Source organism: Doryrhamphus excisus, chromosome 1, assembly GCF_030265055.1.
Source record: "Doryrhamphus excisus isolate RoL2022-K1 chromosome 1, RoL_Dexc_1.0, whole genome shotgun sequence".
Lineage (NCBI taxonomy): Eukaryota > Metazoa > Chordata > Actinopteri > Syngnathiformes > Syngnathidae > Doryrhamphus > Doryrhamphus excisus.
In genome coordinates, this window is record NC_080466.1 from 38,272,604 (window position 1) to 38,297,500 (window position 24,897).

General features: G+C 41.2%; 1 protein-coding gene across 2 annotated transcripts in view; it reads right to left on the minus strand.

Annotated features, from left to right (window-relative positions):
• Positions 1–24,897, minus strand: part of prickle2b (prickle homolog 2b) — a 94,520-nt gene that overhangs the window by 39,777 nt on the left and 29,846 nt on the right. The gene's annotated exons all lie outside the window — the stretch shown is intronic.

Below are 24,897 nucleotides of genomic sequence, written 5' to 3' on the forward strand. Positions count from 1 at the left end.
GGCTCCTCTATGGTGTCTGGGACAGCAACATCAGTGACCAAAGTAAACTCTCGACAGGATGGGGCTATGTGTGTGTGTGTGTGTGTGTGTGTGTGTGTGTGTGTGTATCCGCATGACAAGACTGTGCCAGACACAAGACTGATGGTGGAGTCACATTCAGTGTGCGATTTCCCCCCCATGCAGCACACCAGAGAGCGAGGGGGGGTTAGAGAAAGAAAGAGCCTAAAAAACAGATCATAAAAGTAACATCAATGGGTAATAGCAGGCCAGAGAAGGAAACATAAAAAAGGGGTGTGAAAATAAGGATGGCTTTTGGGACAAAGCTTGCTAAGGATGAGGAAGAAAAGTAAACATACGTGTCATCAAATGTGAACATAAACTTATTTTATTCTAACCTTTCAATAAATACATACTCAATGATCAACAGTAAGAGTGGTATAAATACTTTAAATACATGTATAGATATCACATAAAGCTGCTGTACTACTACACAATAGTGCCAATTAAACACACAGTTAATATGCCGAAATAAGCACCTCAATCACATATAACCTTTCATTCATTCATTCATTCACTACCGCTTTCTCCTCACGAGGGTCGCGGGGGGTGCTGGAGCCTATCCCAGCTGTCTTCGGGCGAAAGGCCGGGGTACACCCTGGACTGGTCGCCAGCCAATCACAGGGCACATATAGACAAACAACCATTCACACTCACATTCATACCTATGGACAATTTGGAGTTGCCAATTAACCTAGCATGTTTTTGGAATGTGGGAGGAAACCCGGAGAAAACCCATGCATGCACGGGGAGAACATGCAAACTCCACACAGAGATGGCCGAGGGTGGAATTGAACCCTGGTCTCCTAGCTGTGAGGTCCGTGCGCTAACCACTAGACCGCCGTGCCGCCCCACATACAACCTAAAGTGATAATTATTCTTCCCATTCAGCCTACAAGTGTGATGTTTTTTTAACCTTCCCAACCAGGAATAAACACAAAAATACTGCAAATATTGAGGATGTTGCTTACTTATACTTATTCAAGAAATTGCTGACACTCAGCATATTCTTATTTGGGTCAACTGATCGAATAACAGATGAAGTATGTTGCGTGTTTAAAATGCAGAGCTTTGCTAACTCGGCATTCCAGGCACTGCAGAAATTGAGTACGACGAATGTTTTTTGGAAAATATGTAGTCTAGACCTCTTTACACAGCGACCCCGCCCCAGAAAAATCGATCCGTATTGATCATGACTTAATTTGTATTTAGCATCTGTGTTGAACCCGGCCTGTCAATCTGAACCGCCAAAGGCCAAAGATGTGACTTGGAGTTCAGTATGATCCACCATCAAGAAGCTTAATTGATTACAAATAAAAATCAACTGATCCCTTTAGAGTGGACTTTCATTTTCACGATTAATTTGATTAACACATCTGATGAATCAGCAGGCAGGGTTCGAATTAAAACCTGAGCTTTGTCACTACGTCATTTTCAGATTAAAAATTAAATTAACAAAGCATTATTAGAGCCCTGTAGACATGACAAAACACGACTATAGTCACATTTATACTCTTTTTATTTACAACATATTGCGCAACTGCAGGGTCTTGAGACACATGTTAACTCGCAAACTAGAGAGCTAGCGACCTAAACGGTAGCCTTCAAGTTATTTCCTTTCAACTTAAATAGCCAAAAACTTACCACTTCCACATGGATAGGGAGGATAACTATTAACAGTTATTTAACCTTTAACATGAACATTAATCAAATGTAATAATTTTTTCTGGGTACATGATACCATACAGCATCCATATCAAACTTGCGCGGGCCGCAACATTAAACCTTCATATCAAGGCGGGGGCCTCAAACTAGTGTCCTGCGGGCCACATTTGGCCCGCGGGCCGTGTGTAACAACAATAATAACAATGTCGCTGTCGCTTGGTTAATGTGCAGGAGGTGAAGCATTGTTGGTACTTTTTAGAGGTTTTATAGTTGCATTCCATTGCATGTATTCTTTGCTGTCCCTTTTTAGCTGTTTTTATATCTTTAGAACACACAGAAACGAGAACGACGGCAATGTTCTTAGGGATTTTTTTTGGTGGGTTGAAAAAAATGTTGTGTATACTTGCATCCAGACGAGGCCGGATAACCAAGTCAAAAAAATATGTAATACACAAGGCACACTAACATGTGGTACTGCGAACAGAGAAGGAACGATAGAAGAAGAAAGAATGCATATGCATAAGTCCGTCATCTTGTGCAAAGATCGTATGAAATCACATGTGTGTCATTTTGGGAGTATAAGACAAGAAAATACTAGAAAAATATCGTCTGCAGTGAGTGATGACATTTGAAAAATTCAGATATTATGTTGGGTTGTGGTCACGTGATGGCAACAGGATGATGATGTCATCGTTTTTAAAACAGCGGATTTGCCAATTTTTCCACTCTGGAAGTCATTAAAAAAAAAAAAATACTGTTTTAAGTGAAGTCAGAACCCGATAAAATACTTTTCTATTTTGACTTGAAAGTCTCACAGAGGGATTATGGACAATGAGCAAAAATTCCCCCAAAAAATGCAGTTTTCCTTTAAACTGTCACGGCAGGCTCTGATCATGGCACACCTTATTGACAAGTGTAACTGACGGCTTTGTGATGAAGTCCAGTCAATGTTGTTATTCCACAAAAATGCAATATTTCTGATGCAGATAAAAATAAATAATGAATGCTGACTATGTATAAAACAAATCAAAATTTCCCAAATCACAGTAAGATAACAGTAAGATAAATACATTAGAACACAACACAAATATGTTGTCGAAACTTTTCCTAAGGAATTATATATATAATGTAGTCTATTTTTTGATGATACAGCACAGATTTCAGGGTGTTGACAGCACTGAATCCTTCGCATATGGGAGAGGTTTAGCAGCCATGTGCAATGTATTACAGATTTTTGTAGAAGAAGCCAAGCTCAAGCCTGTAATCTGTTGATGGGAAGTTTATTCCCACTATCCATGTTCTAGTTCCTTGTTGCATCAGTGTCATAAGGTCACGGAAAAACAGGAAAAAAGTGCAATATTTTATTAAAAAAAAAAAAAGCTTGTCTATCGCTCTGCCTAGATCTTCAGCGGCAATTGCTTTTTTTTTTTTTTTTTTTTTAGAGCAGAGGAGTGAAATTTGTCACTTCCCTGGTCGGCAGGGTGAGTAAACTATAGAGATCCTGTGTCGACTGCATACTGATCGTCAACTTGAGAAATCTTAGTTAACTTGGCAGTCAGTGACATTTGAACAATTTAATGCTAAAAGAAGCAAAAATAAACAAACAAATTTTTTTTTTTACGACAATCCGCACAGAGTCTGTGTAAGTCAACCCTGTTTGAAGACCCGATTCTGAGTTGTTCGACTCACTTCTACATTGACAGGCACAATTGACAGTTCATTGCATACTTATCTGGTGTTGATGTTCTGTTGATGTTGTTTTTAACATTAGCACAATATATTTATTTTTGTATTTCTTGATATGGTCAGCAACCCCTAACCTATGTACGCTATTGACATCGACAGGACTTTGGTGGAACAGCAAGAACCCAAACATACAATGAGACAACACCTGACTACCAAGTCCTGGCTCTGGTTTGGCTCTGGTTTGTTTTGTCATGTGTGAGCTTTTAGTCAGATGGTAAAAATCCCCCTAAATACAACAATATGAACACTATATAATAGTATGAATATATTGGGAAGCTTGTATACAGAGTACACTTTTAATGTTAAAACGTGTTCACTTTCTCTTGGCTGTTCTGAATAATAAATATGAGGCACAGGATGAGCCAAGCACTAGGATTCGGGGATTTGTTTTTGTTGAAAATATCAATAATTAATCCCCTTTGGAGAAGATTTACATATTATATCTTTAAAACAGCATGCAATCACATTAATAACGAATATCCCGGTTTCCATGACTGACCCCATGGCTGTTATAAATCCTAACGTCAGCACACAAACCAATAGAAAGTAAAACACGGATTCAATAAACCCCCGTTAACATGACACTTAAAGATGGCCGCCCAAATCTTGTCTGAGCCTCAGGCCAAACCTCAGCCAGCGCCCTGCTCGTGACTCCTTACTGTTTCAAACGGCTTTCTGGGCACAGTGCTAACCACCCGGGCGGTGGCCAAGCGGCCACTTGTTAGGTCTGTGGGATTAGACAGCCACATGTCCGACTGCACCCACATACTGCTCCACCTTGGTTGGACCGTTGTGCCAAACCTTAGCGGTTTGGGGACATGGCGAGCTGAGGGATGATGCGGAGTATTTACTCCAAATATACATGAATGTATATGTCACAAACAACACAAGTTTAAATAATAGTTTCAATTCCCGAGTACTGCTAAAAACCCCCGTGGGGCCACAACGACTGTGGGGTGTCACATTATCGCAAAACTCCTTCACTTTGTACTAGGTAGCGACCGATACGTTTTTTTGGGGGGCCGATGCCGATACCGATTTTTTTCCATCACCCTTAGCTGATGGCCGATTTTGCTTGGGTCGATATTTGTAGCCGATACTGCTTTTGATCCCTAAATTTACATGAAAAAATGACCATGATAACAAATATTATCACATACTACAGTATTAATTGGCCCTGTACCCTAGAAACCGCCCATGAATGATACGGGAAAAGGCCGAAATGATACTGTGTCAAAGCCCAGGGCAGTGATACTTATAGGTTATCACATGGTTTGTCTGGTATCAGGCCAGGTATCATGCCCCCAAGTGTCAGTATCAGCCGGAGACCAGAGGAGACCAAATGCAAATATCGGCCCGATATATCGGCCGGCCGATGTATCGGTCGATCCTTACTTTGTACGCACCCGGGCACGGTTCCCCTCCATCTTGTGCCCTACATAGCATACATACGAGTATAGATCAGCACGCTCGGAACCCTGGCTGACGGTACCTCGTACTACCTGTTTTTTTTTCCAATCAAAAAGCAAGTCCAGCTGTGTCGAGTCAAGTAGGTTCATTCATTCATTCATTCATTTCGGGGGTGCTGGAGCCTATCCCAGCTGTCTTTGGGCGAGAGGCGGGGTACACCCTGGATTGGTGGCCAGCCAATCACAGGGCACATATAGACAAACAACCATTCACACTCACATTCATACCTATGGACAATTTGGAGTGGCCAATTAACCTAGCATGTTTTTGGAATGTGGGAGGAAACCGGAGTACCCGGAGAAAACCCACGCATGCAAACTCCACACAGAGATGGACGAGGGTGGAATTGAACCCTGGTCTCCTAGCTGTGAGGTCTGCGCGCTAACCACTAAACCGCCGTGCCGCCCTTAACTGTAAATCATGCGGCAGAAAAATACATCGGCGAACCCACGCGTGTATCGGCCGATACCGATACAAGGAAAAAACACAAATATTGCCCCCATATATCGGCCGGCCGATTTATCGGTCGATCCTTACTTAGTACGCACCTGGGCACGGTTCCCCTCCATCTTGTGCCCTACATAGCATACATACGAGTACGAGTGCATAGCCAACAGTTATTTATGCCTCCCATATGGTATCGATCAGCATGCTCGGAACCCTGGCTGACGGTACCTCGTACTACCTGTTTTTTTTCCAATCAAAAAGCAAGTACAGCTGTGTCGAGTCAAGTAGGTTCGTTGCAGTGGAAAAGACGGAAACAGCGTTAAGCCAGTTGAGTGCATCTTTGTGAAGATGATGCTGATTGAAGAGGTGCAAGAACTATATAAAAGAGGAAGGAACAGATTCACATCCCTGCAGCGTATACACAATCGTGATCAAATACAAATGTGTAAGTGGAAAAAAAGACACAAAAAAACAGCCCACATGAGAGACAAGACCATCGCCCTACCAGGGAGTTCTGGTGTGGGGTTCTTCACAACATGACTTTATTTCTACCTTTGCTCCAATTTCCACTGAACTAATGAGCTAAAGGGGCACATAAACTATACAGGCGAGTACATTTTGAGCGGGGGGGGGGGGGTTATCCTGCCAGGGCTCTGAGTTGCATTACACTCGATTAATTAATTGCCTGAATCTGTTTCCTATCATGACGTCTGAATGCTTGTGGGTGGGGGTCTTGAGCCACATGCAGCTATGCACAGGGGTGCGGTTTACTGCAATTACATCACATGGAGCATGGAGGGAATCATCACTCCAAGAAAAGAAAATCTCCCATGATGCTCTTGAGCAGGGGTCTCAAACTCAATTAACTTGGGGTGCACTGGAGTTCGGGTCTGGGTGAGACTGGGCCGCATCAGGTTTTCCCAAAAAACCTGATTAAAAACAAAAAAATAAAAAAAAACTTCGCTTTGGTTCCAATTTTCTACAAGAAAAGCTCGGATAAAACATTCCACTGTTCTCAAATATCTTACTTTTTATTTTTGTACAAAAAATAATATGAAAAATAAATAAACAAATCAAGAATAAAGAAAATAAATCAATCAGTAATAAATAAATAAATATAATAATAATAAAAAAACGGCAAATAATAAAAACTTAAGAAACCACATATAGTTGGTGGGTAGACAAATTATTTTTTTCAGATTAAAATGAACAAAGCATTATTAGAGCCCTGTAGACATGACAAAACACGACTATAGTCACATTTATACTCTTTTTATTGACAACATATTGCGCAACTGCAGGGTCTTGAGACACATGCTAACTCGCAAACTAGAGAGCTAGCGACCTAAACGGTAGCCTTCAAGTTATTTCCTTTAAACTTAAATAGCCCATAACTTACCACTTCCACACAGATAGGGAGGATAACTATTAACAGTTATTTAACCTTTAACATGAACATTAATCAAACGTAATAATTTCCTCTGGGTACATGATACCATACAGCATCCATATCAAACTTGCGCGGGCCGCATTAACATTAAACTTTCATATCAAGGCGGGGGCCTCAGACTAGTGTGGCCGCGTGTTTGAGACCCCTGCTCTTGAGCCTGTACAGACAACCACTTGCATTTTTAACATGCAGGCGACATCCAGGAAGTATGTTGTGTGAATGGGATGTCTTGCGTGAGTGTCCGTGCAGATAGAGGATTGTGTTAACAAAAAGCAACAAGTTGGAGGTCATTGTCCAACTTCAAAGGCACTGTTTTATGATGTAGCGGTAGACAGGAACGTAAAACGAAGTTTTGGTGGAGGATTGCTGTGAGTGTTTCATCATTTTTTATTTTTTTTTTGCATTACCAACAGGCACCAGCTTGGATTGGAGAAACGGGAGGGGGGTTGGGCAGAGAAGCAAAAACAAAACTGTCTCTTTAGCTAACATTGATCCAGAGCAAACACTGGAGCCCTTTCTGACTTGTAGAAGGGGGGTGGGGTGGTTGGGGGTGAACTCCAGTGGCCACTTTTACACCTCCATGTCACCAGCATTGGTGTTAGTATATGTTAGAGCAGGGGTCTCAAACTCAATTTATCTGGGGGCCACTGGAGCTAGGGTCTGGGCAAGGCTGGGCCGCATCAGGTTTTGCCCCCCCCCCAAAAAAATGCATTTATTAAAAACAGAAAAATATACAAACTTTTTTAGTGCTTTGGTTCCAATTTTGTACAATAAAAGCTCTGATATAACATTCCACTGTTCTCAAATATCATAATTTTTATTTTTCTGCACAAAATAAGATGAAAAATAAATAAACAAATCAAGAATAAAGAAAATCAATCAGTAATAAATAAATATAATAATAAAACTGCAAATAATAAAAACAAAGCATTATTAGAGCCCTGTAGACATGACAAAACACGACTATAGTCACATTTATACTCTTTTTATTTACAACATATTGCGCAACTGCAGGGTCTTGAGACACATGCTAACTCGCAAACTAGAGAGCTAGCGACCTTAACGGTAGCCTTCAAGTTATTTCCTTTAAACTTAAATAGCCAAAAACTTACCACTTCCACACAGATAGGGAGGATAACTATTAACAGTTATTTAACCTTTAACATGAACATTAATCAAACTTAATAATTTTTTCTGGGTACATGATACCATACAGCATCCATATCAAACTTGTGCGGGCCGCAGTAACATTAAACTTTCATATCAATGCCGGGGCCTCAAACTAGTGTCCTGCGAGCCACATTTGGCCCGCGGGCCGCATGTTTGAGACCCCTGTGTTAGAGGGACTATAAAATAACACTGAAAAAAGTGAGCAGTAGAGGAGGAAGAGATGGAGACATAACATTTTTGGCTGTGCTTAAAAGGTCACACAGTGGGCATGTAAAGATAAGAGAGCCCTCCACGGCCAGCGACTGGAGCTATCTAATCTACAGCAGGGCTTTGTAAGAAACTGTGGGAACATTCAGTGGTGATGTGAAAAGAAGTGATTTTCTACACAGTAAAAGCTGTCGCCTGGAATGTATTAATAGAGCAACACTGAAGGGAAGAGGTGCCAAACATGGTGATGCTACACAATTACTCATTCATACATACAGACCTTGTCAAATTTTGATTGACACTGTCAGAAAGATAAACAGTAATCCCTCACTGAATGTTTACAGACGTGGCTGTGATGAGTGAATTCACACAAAGTAGGATTACTTCTTTATATGACATGAGAAAACACCCATATAGTCATATTTACATTCATATTACCACAGGGGTGGGCAAACTACAGCCCGGGGGCAACATTCGGCACGCCAAATGTTTAAATACCCGTTCTTTCGAAACATACAACCAGCCAATCACAGGGCACATATAGACAAACAACCATTCACACTCACATTCATACCTATGGACAATTTGGAGTCGCCGATTAACCTAGCATGTTTTTGGAATGTGGGAGGAAACCGGAGTACCCGGAGAAAACCCACGCATGCACGGGGAGAACATTCAAACTCCACACAGATATGGCCGAGGGTGGAATTGAACTCAGGTCTCCTAGCTGACAATGCACAAGATCATCATCAAAATGACCGATTTGTTCATGTAATGCTCGCACAACAATGAACAACTTTGTCTCCTTTATTCTGTGTTTTACTCCCTGCACTGTGCAGGCTATATGATGAGGCGTTCAAGTGCACTGTGTAATTCTGACTGTTTTCAGACACCAATGTCGTCAAGGTGTTTTCATTTATATCCACACACCCCCATTCACACAACCTCGGCTGAAAGCTACTAAAATTGAGTTGTCCTTTTTTTTTTTTTTTAAAGGTACAGTAGCCTTGGCTTTATACTAATTCTCCAATGAAATGATGGACTTTAGCCACTCAATCTCCCCTCACTGTCTTTCAAAAGAATCTTCACTAGCCATGAATATTTGAGTCCGTTGGTGCGTGCAGTACACTGTGGGTAGCCCATTCCACAGGACTGTGTGCAATCCATGACCATAAGTCTAAACTTGTCTCCAGACATATCCAGGTAGGAATTAAAGACCTCAGCTGTTTAACTAACTGTCACTAACTGAAAGGCGGGTGCTGGTTGTTATATCTAAAAATGTCGCCTCCCTAATGTGTCCCAGATGGGGCCACGTAATTGACGTAGATGTGTCGGAGCGGAATCTGTGGAAGCTGCCTTTGCTGTACATGCCCCCTTGTGATAAGTACAGTTTACACTGTAATTTCCCCAAATTCAGCCTCGCCCTGTCTCCTTGAACGCAGTTCTCTAATGAAGTGACAATAAAATTATAGTGTCATCATCATGAAGTAGTGGGTCATTTAATTTGCACTTGAGGAAACAAGGGGGAGGGCAATGTTAGGTCTGATATGCCGAAAAGCATCACCAGACAGCGTGGAAAAAAAAATGGAGTCAGCAGACGATGACAAAAGTTTGTTTTTATCACGTGACTTTCTGTGAGGTCTCAGTGGAGCCCATACGGTGGTTTAGTTTACACTTAGTGTGTGGGCCCTGGTTCCTGATACATACACAGTATATGTAGAATTGTTAATCTGTTAAATCTGTGGAGTTTTTCCTCAACTGTCTATTCTATTTATGTATTTGCGCTGACAACTCCTGGACGAATAACACAACTGAAGTATTGCTCATGGTATGCGTAACTAAAGCACTCGAGTTATTCTTCTCCTGGGTACAGCAGCGCTGAAGAGTTTGAGGTCTGCTGGGAAGGGGTGTGTCTCATTGTGGTGCATAGCTCAGAAAAACCGGGACAGTTTGCAGCTGAGGGTCCAAGTTTAAATGAAAACCTGTATCAGCATTGCCTCTGAATAAAAGTCCATTTAACTCATCATTTTTAGTGCATTAGTGAAAGTATAGTTAGATCATATTTTTTATGAATGATTTCATGATGCATACGTGTTTATTTCTATAAAATTCCAAAATTCAAAAATTCAAAAATCAAATTCAAATACAATCACTCCAACACAGCTTCAGACAAAATTGTAAAATAGCACAGAATAACACAGATGTCGGCTGCACGGTGGTCGAGTGGTTAGCACGCAGACCTCACAGCTAGGAGACCCGAGTTCAATCCCACCCTCGGCCATCTCTGTGTGGAGTTTGCATGTTCTCCCCGTGCATGCGTGGGTTTTCTCCGGGTACTCCGGTTTCCTCCCACATTCCAAAAACATGCTAGGTTAATTGGCGACTCCAAAATAAGACTTGTGCTCATGCGTTGCAATAAATGTCTTCCTGGCGCGTGGACAGGAAGTGATGAGAATTGAGTTTTAACTAGATTACGGCAACAACAGTAACCCGTGTTGGTATTACTATAATGATTATTATTATGGTTAGCACGCAGGCCACACAGCTAGGAGACCCAAGTTCAATTCCACCCTCGGCCATCTCTGTGTGGAGTTTGCATGTTCTTCCCGTGCATGTGTGGGTTTCTCCGGTTTCCTCCCACATTCCAAAAACATGCTAGGTTAATTGGCGACTCCAAATTGTCCATAGGTATGAATGTGAGTGTGAATGGTTGTTTGTCTAAATGTGCCCTGTGATTGGCTGGCCACCAGAAGACAGCCTGAAGACAGCTGGGATAGGCTCCAGCACCCCTCGTGAGGATAAGCGGTATAAAATGAATGAATGAATGAACACAGATGTCCACAAACCAGTGAATGTTATTCCAGGATCTGAAGCCACTCTTTAAAAAAAATAATAAATCTTATAATCATAACTACTTAACACATGGGAACAAGTGTTGACTTGACCTTGATAATTCCCAGATTCCATTTGCAATGTCCTCTCCAGTGAAGTGTAAAAGCACCCAGTAACAGTAGTTAAAAGTGCTTCTCAAAAGAGAAACAGATGAAATTGGAATACGTAGCTTTCAAAATTGAGGAAACGGATTCTTTTTTTGGTTTGTTTTTGCTTGGAATTCTGTCAACCCACATTGAGGTCTAACTGCTTTTCTATCATGACAAGACCTTATATGTATCCAGGCTGATGTTTTGGGTTGATTTGAGGAGTGTGGATGAATTCTGGAGTATTTTGCAGTAGAGAAAAACTCACAGAGAAACACTCACAGACTAAAAAACCAAGTGGTAAAAAGTGCACATGCTGTACTTTGTGTGTGTCGAGCTTCACACTCTGTGATGCTTGTACGGCATGTACTGTGTGTGTGTGTGTGTGTCATCATTTTTGGCAGTTGTTCTGCTTATGGTGCTCAATATATAAATGCAAAGTTATTTATGAAAAACAAGACTATTCGGAGGTTCAGGGTGTTCCATCAAATGCCAGTAAAGCTTCATAGAAATGCTCGAAGACTTATAAATTGCTATACTTTAATTAACACTTTAATCTTGGTTGTGTTGGGTTGACCTGGCAAAAAGCAATAATGTGGAAAATTCTTTGTTCATCTCACCCTTCAGCTTGGCTAGTCGCTTCTTTGCTGGGGGAGTTACACACATGAAAATTATTTGCTGCTGCAAACGCAGACAAAATGCATCCTATGATACACAAACACTCATGTATGGGTTGTGCACCTCGGTTTCTAGGCTACATATGCAAATAGATACACATAGTCACACACACAGTGTTAGTAAAGCTTGGCCTGACTTGTGTTCATTTCAGGGGTGGGGGGGGGGGGGGTGTGCGTGCATCTGTGTACTTTGGCTTCACTTCTTACAAAGATTGGTTTTGTTCCAAACAAGTTGTCTTTTCCAGCAAACCAGCCCACAATGCTGCTCTCTGTGACTTCTCTATTTTTATTACAAACTGCGCTTTTCCTCGCCACATATCCTCCTCTTGTAGGTTTTTTCACTTCTTTCATTCTCGCTGTTATGTTGTGATTTACCCACTAATGACCGGGGAGTTATATTCTGATGCTCTGTGATGCATGTCTCCTCGTGCTGTTTTGCCAAATTCGGTCAAAATGCAATTTTAAAAAGAAAGCATGCATGTGAAGTTTAGCGTTTAGTGTCATGTGTTATGGAAGGAAGGAAGGAGCGGAGATGGGAGATAAACATCTGCAGTGATCAAATGCAAAGGAATGCCGAGGAGGGGAGTTGGGAGAAGAGGAAATGATCAAGACTAAAGGAGAGACTACAGGAGACTTGAACCTGTTAGATATGATGCATGATACAGATGACAATATGCAGATGTGCTTATTCTTAATCATTTCATGAATTAATCAGGAGTTGACTAGACATCTTCTTTCCCCGTGAGTGTCAATTGTTAATCATGCAGCCCAAAATATTGGCATGCCAATGTTTTTATGGAATACAACCAAATCAGCTTATTTCATATAGCCGTCGGCGTCTTTGGCATATCAATATTTTTGGCCATGACTGTACCAAGACCGGTATATTTGTGTGCTTGCATGACTGTGCCCCAATGCACCAATGGAAAACCTTGCACAGAACCCTTATCAAAATTTCCTAAAATCCACCTAAAAAAAATACCAATCTAAATCTGCAGTATAATTCCGACTTGTCATTCTGGTATGCATAAACAGGGTCAAGCTTTTGCTGTTTTTACATTTTTTTGTAAATATTCAGCTTAAATTCTTAGGGTCCCAAATGGCAAAATCTGAGACATGAAGTTTTGAAGGCTGCTTAATTATGAGTGAATAGTGCTGTTCCTGTTGTTTTGGAGGACAGACTTGGCTTGTATATGTATGTATGTATGTGTGTGTCTGTCTGTGAGGCTTTGTGCCCGTGTGTGCGTGTGTGTAACCCCAGTGGAGCATGTAACATTAATGAGAGGGCCCGAGACTGGTCTTATCACCAGCTTTCCAGTCCTTGGTCAGACATTAATTAGCTCATAAATGCTTAACGCAGACCTTGTTGAGACGCAGGAAAGGGAGCAATCGCACACATACAGTACACACGGCCATCGTGTTTGCGATGTGTTTGAATCTATAAATACGTTGCCAGAGTAATTATATTTCGGATAATACAGCTACCATGACGGTATACTAGAATATATAGTAGTCCTATTAAAGGAATTTTGTCCAGCATCCGATGTGAGACATTCATTCATTCATTTTCTACTACTTATCCTCATGAGGGTCACGGGGGTGCTGGAGCCTATCCTAGCCGTCTTCGGGCGAGAGGCGGGGTACACCCTGGACTGGTGGCCAGCCAATCACAGGGCACATATAGACAAACAACCATTCACACTCACATTCATACCTATGGACAATTTGGAGTCGCCAATTAACCTAGCATGTTTTTGGAATGTGGGAGGAAACCGGAGTACCCGGAGAAAACCCACGCATGCACGGGGAGAACATGCAAACTCCACACAGAGATGGCCGAGGGTGGAATTGAACTTGGGTCTCCTAGCTGTGTGGCCTGCGTGCTAACCATAATAATAATCATTATAGTAATACCAACACGAGTTACTGTTGTTGCCGTAATCCAGTTAAAACTCAATTCTGAAGCACCAACATCACTTCCTGTCCACACGCCAGGAAGACATTTATTGCAACGCATGAACACAAGTCTTATTTTACGTCTTGAGTGCCCTTATTTTTCTGATCAGCTAATACAGGGGTGGGCAACCGTTACTATATATTTTACACATTTAATTCTAACAGTGGCGGCACAGCGGTTGAGTGCTTAGCGCGCAGACCTCACAGCTAGGAGACCAGGGTTCAATTCCACCCTCGGCCATCTCTGTGTGGAGTTTGCATGTTCATGGGTGGGTTTTCTCCGGGTACTCTGGTTTACTCCCACATTCCAAAAACATGCTAGGTTAATTGGCCACTCCAAATTGTCCATACTTATGAATGTGAGTGTGAATGGTTGTTTGTCTATATGTGCCCTGTGATTGGCTGGCCACCAGTCCAGGGTGGATTTCGCCTCTCGCCAGAAGTCAGCTGGGATAGGCTCCTAGGCTAAATAAAATTTGAACAATGATTTAAGCCAGATTTAACATGTGATAATCATTTAATAATTAATATGGTCTTTCTAATTTTTTTTCTATGCTTTTTATCCTCACAGCTGATTTTGGGTGAGATATGGGGTAAACCTTGGACTGGTCGCCAGCCAATCGTGACAATCTGCACATTCAAAGGGGGGAGATGCATTCCAAAAAAAACTGCCTCAACAAAATTAATAATGCTCTCAGATGGACACTGTCAGTGGTCTGTGGCTAAATAATTAAAGGTCTGTTTTCCGAGGAACGTGTGGGTGGATGTTGGAGCCAGGAATGGAATGGAATGGACATTGATGTGAGCTGCTTCACTGACACATTTTTGAAATAACTTTCGAATGACAGGAATAACTTTTGACTACATCACTGAGTACATTTGTCCAAGTCTCGCACAGTAAAAAAAAAAATGTTGATGACGTATTTGACCTCACGGTTCAGACTGCAGTAGCTTGGATATAAAGAAGCTTTAGGAAAAACATCTGAATGACACCGTTCACACCGACATAAAAAAATCTAATAAGAAACCTAATTGACCTGCAGTGTTAGCACAGCCTAAACTCCAAAAGTCCAAAAAAACACAAGAAGCTCCAAATTGTTTGCGATTTTACACAGATGTTCCTGCACTGAACCATCACTAACAATAGTGTTTGGATTTTTCAGGAGAGCTGCATCTTTGCGGGTTTTGGCCTCAACTTGGCCTACCAGATGTCTCTGTGTTTTTAAAGAATGAGTCACAATTTGCTTTTGGAGACTGCTGGCTTACAGGTCATGGTCCATCCACTCAGAAACAGACAGAGTAAATGAAAAAACAACACAAATGTCTTTCTATGGTGTTGAGCTATGTCAACCCAACAGAGCGGTTCAAAAAACACTTGGTTTAGGTATCTGGAACTTAAATGGATGAACGCTGTCTTCATTAGGGATACCTGTGTCGTATTGGAGCTTTTGGTTGAAAGTTATTGTGGTTTGCAGTTTGCAGTACTAACTGAATTAGAAAAGAATGCAATAATAAAAATATTGCTTAATGCAGTGATTTTCAACCACTGTGCCGCGGCACACTAGTGTACCTTGAGGAACCGTCAGGTGTGCCGTGAGAAATTATCCAATATCACTTTTTATAAATAACATTTATTAATCATCATTTGCAAATATTATGTCAATAGCCGCGGGCGGCACGGCGGTCGAGTGGTTAGCGCGCAGACCTCACAGCTAGGAGATCAGGGTTCAAGTCCACCCTCGGCCATGTTCTCCCCGTGCATGCATCCGGGTACTCCGGTTTCCTCCCACATTCCAAAAACATGCTAGGTTAATTGGCGACTCCAAATTGTCCATAGGTATGAATGTGAGTGTGAATGGTTGTTTGTCTATATGTGCCCTGTGATTGGCTGGCGACCAGTTCAGGGTGTACCCCGCCTCTCGCCCAAAGACAGCTGGGATAGGCTCCAGCACCCCCGCGACCCTCGTGAAGAAAAAGCGGTAGAAAATGAATGAATGAATGAATAATCATCATTTGCAAATATTATGTCAATAGCCATTATGTGGTGTTTTTCTTCTTCTGTTGTTTATTGGCTAATGCAGCTTTCGTATGCATTAGCGCCATCTGTGAAACAGAATCTAAACCCTTCTATACTTTATTCACAAGTGCAGTTTTATTAAAAAAGAAAATATATATCTATATAAAACATGTCCTGAGTTTAATTATAAAATATTAGCAATAATTTGATCTTTTCCTGTTAAAATTTATCCCGGGTGCGTTCTTTCAGCGCATGCTCAGATATGACGTAACACGCAGATCCAGACGTTCTTCACTTTTAAAAATGGAGGCCAGCAATCGGCACTGGACTAAGCAAAGTTTGTTTTTGATTCAAACTAAATTTCAAGACTGGACAGATGAAAAACTGTACAATACGGAAGTTATTCCAACAAGTGAAAGAATAACTCGGGGAAGCCGGTATCACGTGATGTTGATGTTTACGTTTTACTGGGCATGCCCTATTGACTATTCTGTTTGATTTTCACGGCGCATGTAGACAAGAGATTGGAATATTCCTTTCTATGGATACTATTGTTTCCCGAAAGGTCATTCGGAAAGAGAAAAAGTGGTCATGTAAAAACATGGCTACTGTCGAGTGTCTGTGGTGTAAAGACTGGCATAGCAATGTAATATTGGTCCGTGTGGCAACACCTAGCTTGTTCCTTCAATAGACTTATTGATGCACGTGTGAGGTCGTGGTGACATTTTGTAACATTTTTAGTTAGTGGTGTGCCACAAGATTTTTCCAATGTAAAAAAATGTGCCGTGGCTCAAAAAAGGTTGAAAAAAACTGGCTTAATGAATACCTCTTCTGAACAATGAGAGTATGTTCAGATTTGCTTGGTGCTAAGCACCGAGCTTGTTGACGTATTGTTATACACACACGCAGACATCAACAGAAAAGAGCACATTCCCAATGAACAATTGTCCGCTATCCAAACTGAAGATGTATTGTTTGACAAGTGTCAGGCTGACACGGTGACAGCGGCTCAAACCACGAGACAGCGCGACGTGTTAAATCTATCATCCGACTTAACTTATGTCACATGGGTGTTTTTGTGTAGAGAACCGCAGTGTCTCGCTTTGTCACACAAACGAGGGATGTGTGCTACAAAAACCCACATTTCTGTTGCCTATGGCCTTGACTGCAGGAACTGCCTGTGGAACACGGCGATGAAGTCGAGTGCTAGCAAAAAGACAGATCATCATCACATCAGCCAAGGGCGTTATATTTTTATTGGAGCGGGTGTGGTTCTTTTATTGACGTTCATTTCCATGTCTGCAGTTTTTGATACATCAGCCTAGATTTGATATGTATTCTTTAGGGCTGTAAAAGTTAACACGCTAATAATGACTTAACGGAAATTCCTTTTAACACCACTGGGTGTTTTTTTTTTTTTGACACATGATTAACTTGCGTATGTTCTGTTTGATTTTCTCAACAAGACTAAAATATGAAAAGTATCTACTGTGGCTGTAAGAAGAGAGAATGTATTGGAGCACTGCAGGTATTTTTTTATTGCCATTTATACAGTGATATCTTGACATATGAGTGTTTATTTTTAGATCCAAACTGTCTCAGAGCTGATTTTTTTTGCTTTGAATTGAGCGCTAAAATTTGGGTCACAAGCTTCTAGCTACCAGCAGGCATAGGGGAGGGCAGCTATTTGGTAGCTGGTCTCAGTGTGATAAAGACGGAAGTTATTATTATTCATTTATTTTGCTTATCCTCACGAGGGAGCCTATCCAAGCTGTCTTCGAGCGAGAGGCGGGGTACACCCTGGACTGGTGGCCAGCCAATCACAGGGCACATATAGACAAACAACCATTCACACTCACATTCATACCTATGGACAATTTGGAGTCGCTAATTAACCTAGCATGTTTGTGGAATGTGGGAGGAAACCGGAGTACCCGGAGAAAACCCACGCATGCACGGGGAGAACATGCAAACGCCACACTGAGATGGCCGAGGGTGGAATCGAACTTGGGTCTTCTAGCTGTGAGGCCTGTGTGCGAACCACTCGTTCACCATGCAGCCCGATACCACAACATAAATAAAAAAACAGAACCGATGTATTTTTTAATTCACTACTTTTTGAAATCAACCCTGGACTGGTCACCAGCCAATCACAGGGCACATATAGACAAACAACCATTCACACTCACATTCATACCTATGGACAATTTGGAGTCACCAATTAACCTAGCATGTTTTTGGAATGTGAGAGGAAACCGGAGTCCGGAGAAAATCCACGCATGCACTGTGAGAATATGCAAACTCCACACAGAGATGACCGACAATGGAATCAAACTCGGGTCTCCTAGCTGTGAAGCCTGTGCACCACCGCGCAGCCGGATTCTGGTTTGCTATTGATAATAATGAAGAAAGACAGCTTTATGCTCGGCAAAGTACTCCTTGTCGTTTTTCCCACTCCCCATCTTTCTCCCACATAACACTCATACCTATGGGACTAGCTCAGGATGACCCAAGGAGAAAACATCTGACACTGAAAAATTAAAACCTGACCCCGAGCTTGCTGGTTGGAGTCAGTGTGGAAAGACCAACCTGACTTACCAGGTAAGAACCATAAATAAGGACTGCAACCTAACAGCTAAGAAATATTGTTCTCTCTTTTCAGTTCATAATTACCCTCAATTGGGGGGCTCTAATGGGCGGCTATTTCCTCTGTTCACAGCACAACAAAAATAGATATGCCGTGTGTGGCACATGAACCAGATCGAAAACAGAGCAATCAAACCACATTTTCCAAAATATGAGAACTTTTTCCACAGGCGGAGGTAGCAGACTAAACATGATGGAAAACATAAGAGGAGGTGTGGAACCAAATCAAATTAGCTTTTCCACTAATGCTACGGCTCAGCTGCACATCTCATTTCCTGATTAACCCTCGCAAGAGCGCTACGGCCGCTCCACATCCCATGAATCTCCAATCCATCTCCTCTTGTGTAATGAATGTTACAGGACCAAAAGGCCACCCCTCAAACAAATGAACTCAAATCGAAGCCACTTTCACAACAAAGTGAAGCGATGGTAAAATGAGATAGGTGAAGAACAACATCTGGGGCCTCTTTGATCACTGACATGGGAGAGAAAAGGAATTTTAAAAAATAGCCTGAATATATTTCTTTCTATTCCGTGTGTATATGCTATGTGTTATCAAGAATGACTCAGGGGTGATGCAGTCATCCGCTGTTGAAAATTCACAACTAATTTCCTCCCTTGTACAGTATATATCACATAAATAGTTCAACAAGACAATAACAACGTTTGTAGCAAACTTACAGACACAGCTATTCTCCATTCCCACTAAAATGCAGCTGTAAGACTTAAAAAAAACTGCTTTGTTTACCAAACATGTCTGCCAAAGTGCTATTTTAGCACAACGTCATGATTTCTTCATGAAAATAATGTACATCAGTGCCAATTGCATGGTTTAGCCAATAAAACAGCACATTAGGAGAGGTTATGGCTTTCATAGAAGGAATAGGAGATGCTTTACTGGCAAGAATCTTCTACAAAAATGCATGACATTAACATGCGTGGTTTGGCTGACACAAGCTGAGGTCCACATGCTGGTATCACCCCCGAAACCCCCAACCCCCACTCCGAACATTATTCCATTTTCACTTCTTCCTCATTTTGCCAATCCTTTATAGCAGGGGTCTCAAACTCAATTTACTTAGGGGCCACTGGAGCTCGGGTCTAGGTGAGACTGGGCCGCATCAGGTTTTCCCAAAAAAAACAAAAAAACGAATTTATTAAAAAAACAAAATAAAAAAAAACTTCGCTTTGGTTCCAATTTTCTAAATTTAGGGGTGCTATATCATGTCTAGAGGGCTCTAATAATGTTTTTAAAAAAAGTAATGAACAGGTTTTCTCTGCTCTACTACAAAAATATTCAATTTATTAACATTGAATCCTATATTGCGGAAATTCATTTAACGCAGTCGGGTGGACGATTGCAGAGCAAAATTCAGGAATCGGTGTTTTGGGGTCTCCTGAAAGGGTATTCTTTGCAAACGGCTTCCACAGTTGGAAAATCTGATAACGCCAGCTTGTTCTTTCGGTGTGGACAAGTGTAAAAGTGACTGTAGGGGTGTTATTTAATGTCTCGAGGGCTCTAATAATGTAAAAAACATTTAGAACAGGGGTCTCAAAGTCAATTTACTTAGGGGCCACTGGAGCTCGGGTCTGGGTGAGACTGGGCCGCATGAGGTTTTCCAAAAAAAAAAAACCCAAAAAACGCATTTATTAAAAACAAAAAAATTGGTTCCAATTTTCTATAATAAAAGCTCTGATAAAACATTCCACTGTTCTCAAATATCTTTTTATTTTTCTACACAAAATAAGACAAAAAATAAATAAACAAATCAAGCATAAAGAAAATCAATCAATCAGTAATAAATAAATAAATATAATAATAATAATAATAAAACGGCAAATAATAAAAACTTAAGAAACCACATATAGTTGGTGGGTAGACAAATTATTTTTTTCAGATTAAAATGAACAAAGCATTATTAGAGCCCTGTAGACATGACAAAACACGACTATAGTCACATTTATACTTTTTTTTATTTACAACATATTGCGCAACTGCAGGGTCTTGAGACACACAACTCGCAAACTAGAGAGCTAGCGACCTAAACGGTAGCCTTCAAGTTATTTCCTTTAAACTTAAATAGCCAAAAACTTAACACTTCCACACGGATAGGGAGGATAACTATTAACAGTTATTTAACCTTTAACATGAACATTAATCAAACGTAATAATTTTTTCTGGGTACATGATACCATACAGCATTCATATCAAACTTGCATGAGCCGCACTAACATTAAACTTTTTAAGGCAAGGGCCTTAAACTAGTGTCCTGCGGGCCACATTTGGCCCACGGGCCGCGTGTTTGAGACCCCTGCTTTATGGTTTCATGAATTCAAGCATGGTCCATTTTTCTATCCTGTTCTGATCCATTGGCCTCAATCCTCTTATTCCCAAACCACTCCATATCTGTCTTCCTGCCACTCCATCTTGCTCTCACACTGCTCCTCACTAATCACTCCCATCGCTCTCTGGTGAAGAGGGGGGAAGCGGGCTCTCATGTTTGACGGACGGACCCTGAGTGCCGAGAGAGACGTCCTCCGTGGTGAGCGTTATCACTGGCCAAGCTTGGCAGTCTTTTGTGTGGTAACCACTGGTAGTCTCCTGAGTTCCAGCTCTGCGTTTTATAGTATCCACATGTGTGCAGATTTAAACACATGAGGCGAAGGCAGCCTGATAAAGTACCAAGCCCAGGAAGCAGTAATTAGTCTCAAATTAAGTTGGTTCTTTTTTGGAACTGACCTTCATATGTCATTCAGTGAGTTCAGAAGGGCAACGCAACTGACCTGCTGCGTTTTTATCTTGCTTCATGTTTTATTGCCAATTGTTTTTTACTTAGCACAGTTACAAAAAATGTTGGTGTGGATCTGGATAGACCTTTGAGTCATTTTTGGTACAGTGAATGCATGAATCCTGAATATAAAATTTAATACATTTTTTATTTTTCTGCACAAAATAAGATGAAAAATAAATCAACAAATCAAGAATAAAGAAAATCAATCAATCAGTAATAAATAAATAAATATAATAATAATAATAAAACAGCAAATAATAAAAACTTAAGAAACCACATATAGTTGGTGGGTAGACAAATTATTTTTTTCAGATTAAAATTAACAAAGCATTATTAGAGCCCTGTAGACATGACAAAACACGACTGTCGTCACATTTATACATACATTAACATATTGCGCAACTGCAGGGTATTGAGACACATGCTAACTCGCAAACTAGAGAGCTAGCGACCTAAACGGTAGCCTTCAAGTCATTTCCTTTAAACTTAAATAGCCAAAAACTTACCACTTCCACACGGATAGGGAGGATAACTATTAACAGTTATTTAACCTTTAACATGAACATTAATCAAACGTAATAATTTTTTCTGGGTACATGATACCATACAGCATCCATATCAAACTTGCGCGGGCCGCACTAACATTAAACTTTCATATCAAGGCGGGGGCCTCAAACTAGTGTCCTGCGGGCCACATTTGGCCCGCGGGCTGCGTGTTTGAGACCCCTGGCTTAGAGGAATATGCTCTGAAGCAGATCCGGACAAACGCATAAGTGCCTTGAAAAAGAATATTGATTGTTAACTAATGGATTTGTTTTATATGACAACAGAGGACCAACATTTTTTTATCATTGCACCTGAAAGCTTCCCGCGGCCCGGTGGTTGTGGACCCCAAATTTAGACAAAATCTCAAGAATTTAGTTACTTTCCGCTGTGTTCCTATAAATGATAATCATTACCACAAATGACGGCAGTATCAGAAGTATCGATGTCATGCTTTAAAAAGATCTGGTATTGGAAGTATTGATATTTCAGTATCGATCCATACATCATGAATTCATACCAGACTCAAAAAAAGTTCAACACCTGGTTTCCGTGCTGCACTCAAGCATAGTACATGTTCCCCGAGCACGAATGGAAGATTCTGATTCCGCCAGTTCCAAGCCACTGGTACGATAAAACTGGCCTCTGTCTGAGGATTCCATTAGCATAGACACGAATGCCCCATAAATTACTACATAAAGATCATTGATCATCAATGCAGAGCAAAGTTGATACGCGACTGTGAGCCAGCTTTCTTGACATTGATCGCTCGGCTGCAGGCAGGAGTTCTGCCAGCTAGAAGACGAACCGGGGGGGGGGGGGGGGGGGGGGGGGGTGTTTGAGGAGGCCACTCACCAAATCAATTGCCACACTCACTTGCCTGAGGAGCAACTAAAGATCCACTTGCATTCATCATCTAACCCTGTAGTTTCAAGACCCCCTTTTCAGCTCGACTTCAAACACTTAGCCTATTTCTACTTTAGTGAGCTCAGCAGAATTTATCCCCTTTTTCCCTGGAGGGAAATAGAAGAGTGGTGTGTTTGTGCAAAGGTCTGGAAGGAAGTAGTAATAGGATGACATGGCAAGTCTTCCAACAACTGTCGACAAATCATTTTGTCGAGTAATTCAACTAGCGATTTGATTTTTCCAGTGCTCATAAAACCATAGTTTGTGTCCAAGTAACACATTCGTTGTAGTCACTGTGTGTGAGCTTACAGCCCAGGTGCAGAGAATCTGTGCGATGCATGCGGCGCAGGAAGAACAAGACGCTGCAGGATATACTCTGTACTAAATCCACTTTTTTTTTTCAGCCCTTGCTAATCTTTTACCAGCTTCTCACACGAGGGTGCCATCAACAAAAGCTGGCAGCATGTCTGTGTGGAATGCACTATAGCAATTTACAGACACACGGTCAACAAAGACTGCTGAGCCAGCGCTGGATCTCGCACATGTAAACTGCTCTTAAACTTAGCACATCTGACATGAGTTGAGGGTGAACACAAACACACCGGAGCACAACTCAGGGCTCTACATTAAAAACAAAAAATGACTTGCCCATGGGGAATCCTTAAGGTGAGAACTAACTTAGCCATAATGATATCATCTAATTTTTTTGTAGTATTAAATGAGATTACTACCATACTACCTTACACATCGTAGTCGTAATAAGCAGTGATATTTATAAGTTGTGTTACCACAATGAAACATTATTGAATAGACACATTTGTGTACTAGTAAAGTGTTTTTAATCCAGAAAAAAATGCTAAATGGTCAAACAATAATTTGTGAAGCAAAGGAGAGAAAAATACACAGAGAAATGGAACCGCTAGATTTTGTATCGGTGGTGTTTCATTGTGACCACTTCAAATTGTCACAGCAATGTGATTCACTCACCTGTGCCATCATTTGATTTGCTGCCGCTAATAAAATAACTTGTTTAGGAGGCACTGGTTCATCAGTTTTTGATGTTTTCCTTCAGAAGTTGTTGAAGAATTAGACCAGTGTGCCATGAGAAATTGTCAGGTGTGCCGTGAGGAATTATTCAATATCACTTTTTTTTAATTAACATGTATTAATAATTTTCTGCAAATATTATGTCATTGTCACGTGTCATTGGTGTAAAGACTGGCAGAGCAATGTAACATTCGTCCGTGTGGCAACACGCAGCTGATTGCCTTCGTTCCTCTAATAGACTTACACATTTTGTAACATTGTTGGTTAAATTAGTATGCGGATCAAAAGTATCCGCTGTGGCGAGTCCGTAATCAGGAAAAAGCTGAAAGAAGCAAATAATGTCGGTTATTGGTGTGCCACGAAATTTTTCCAACGTAAAAAAAAACGTGCCGTAGCTCAAAAAAGGTTGAAAAACACTGAATTAGACGATGTTGGCAGGGACGCCATGATAGATGTTTTCGTAGTCAAACGATCGCTGATTGGTTGATCGCGAACAACTGATTCTGATTGGTCCATTTCAAGATTTGCAAGGATTGGTTTGCAAATTACCACCGGAATGACGCAGTTCGTGTTTTACCAACACCCAACAAGAACCGCTTAAAAAAAAAACTCTTTGCAGTATGGAATGCCAAAGTGCACTTCCCGAAGGGAATAACACTGATTGGATTTACTTGCCCGAATTTTGTTTTAACTTGCCATCGGTACATCGTTATTGTCGAGCCCTGCACCTACTTTGAATGATGTGATAAAAATGTCCTTATACAGGCATGTGTCGATGCAGGCTCACACACCAGTCATGGTTTGGACCATGGAAAGCAAAACACCCACAATACACACAGTTTGCAGGACAATAGTGCAAACGGCACCTAATATAGGTGTCAGGGTTAAAAATAAAAAAAAAGAAGAGAAGGCATGTGGCGCAGCTGTGAGATGCAGGGAGGTTTGTGTGCTGTCAGCCTACTTGAATCACAACAGCTGACATGACAAGGTGTTGCCTCTCCACCGCCTTTTCCTCTTGTCATTCCAGTCTTCCACTTCCTTTCCTGCCACTGCCATTCAAAGGAAATCCAGCAATCCTCCTTTGTCCCTCTTATCTCCTTACACATATCGTATCACTTGGACA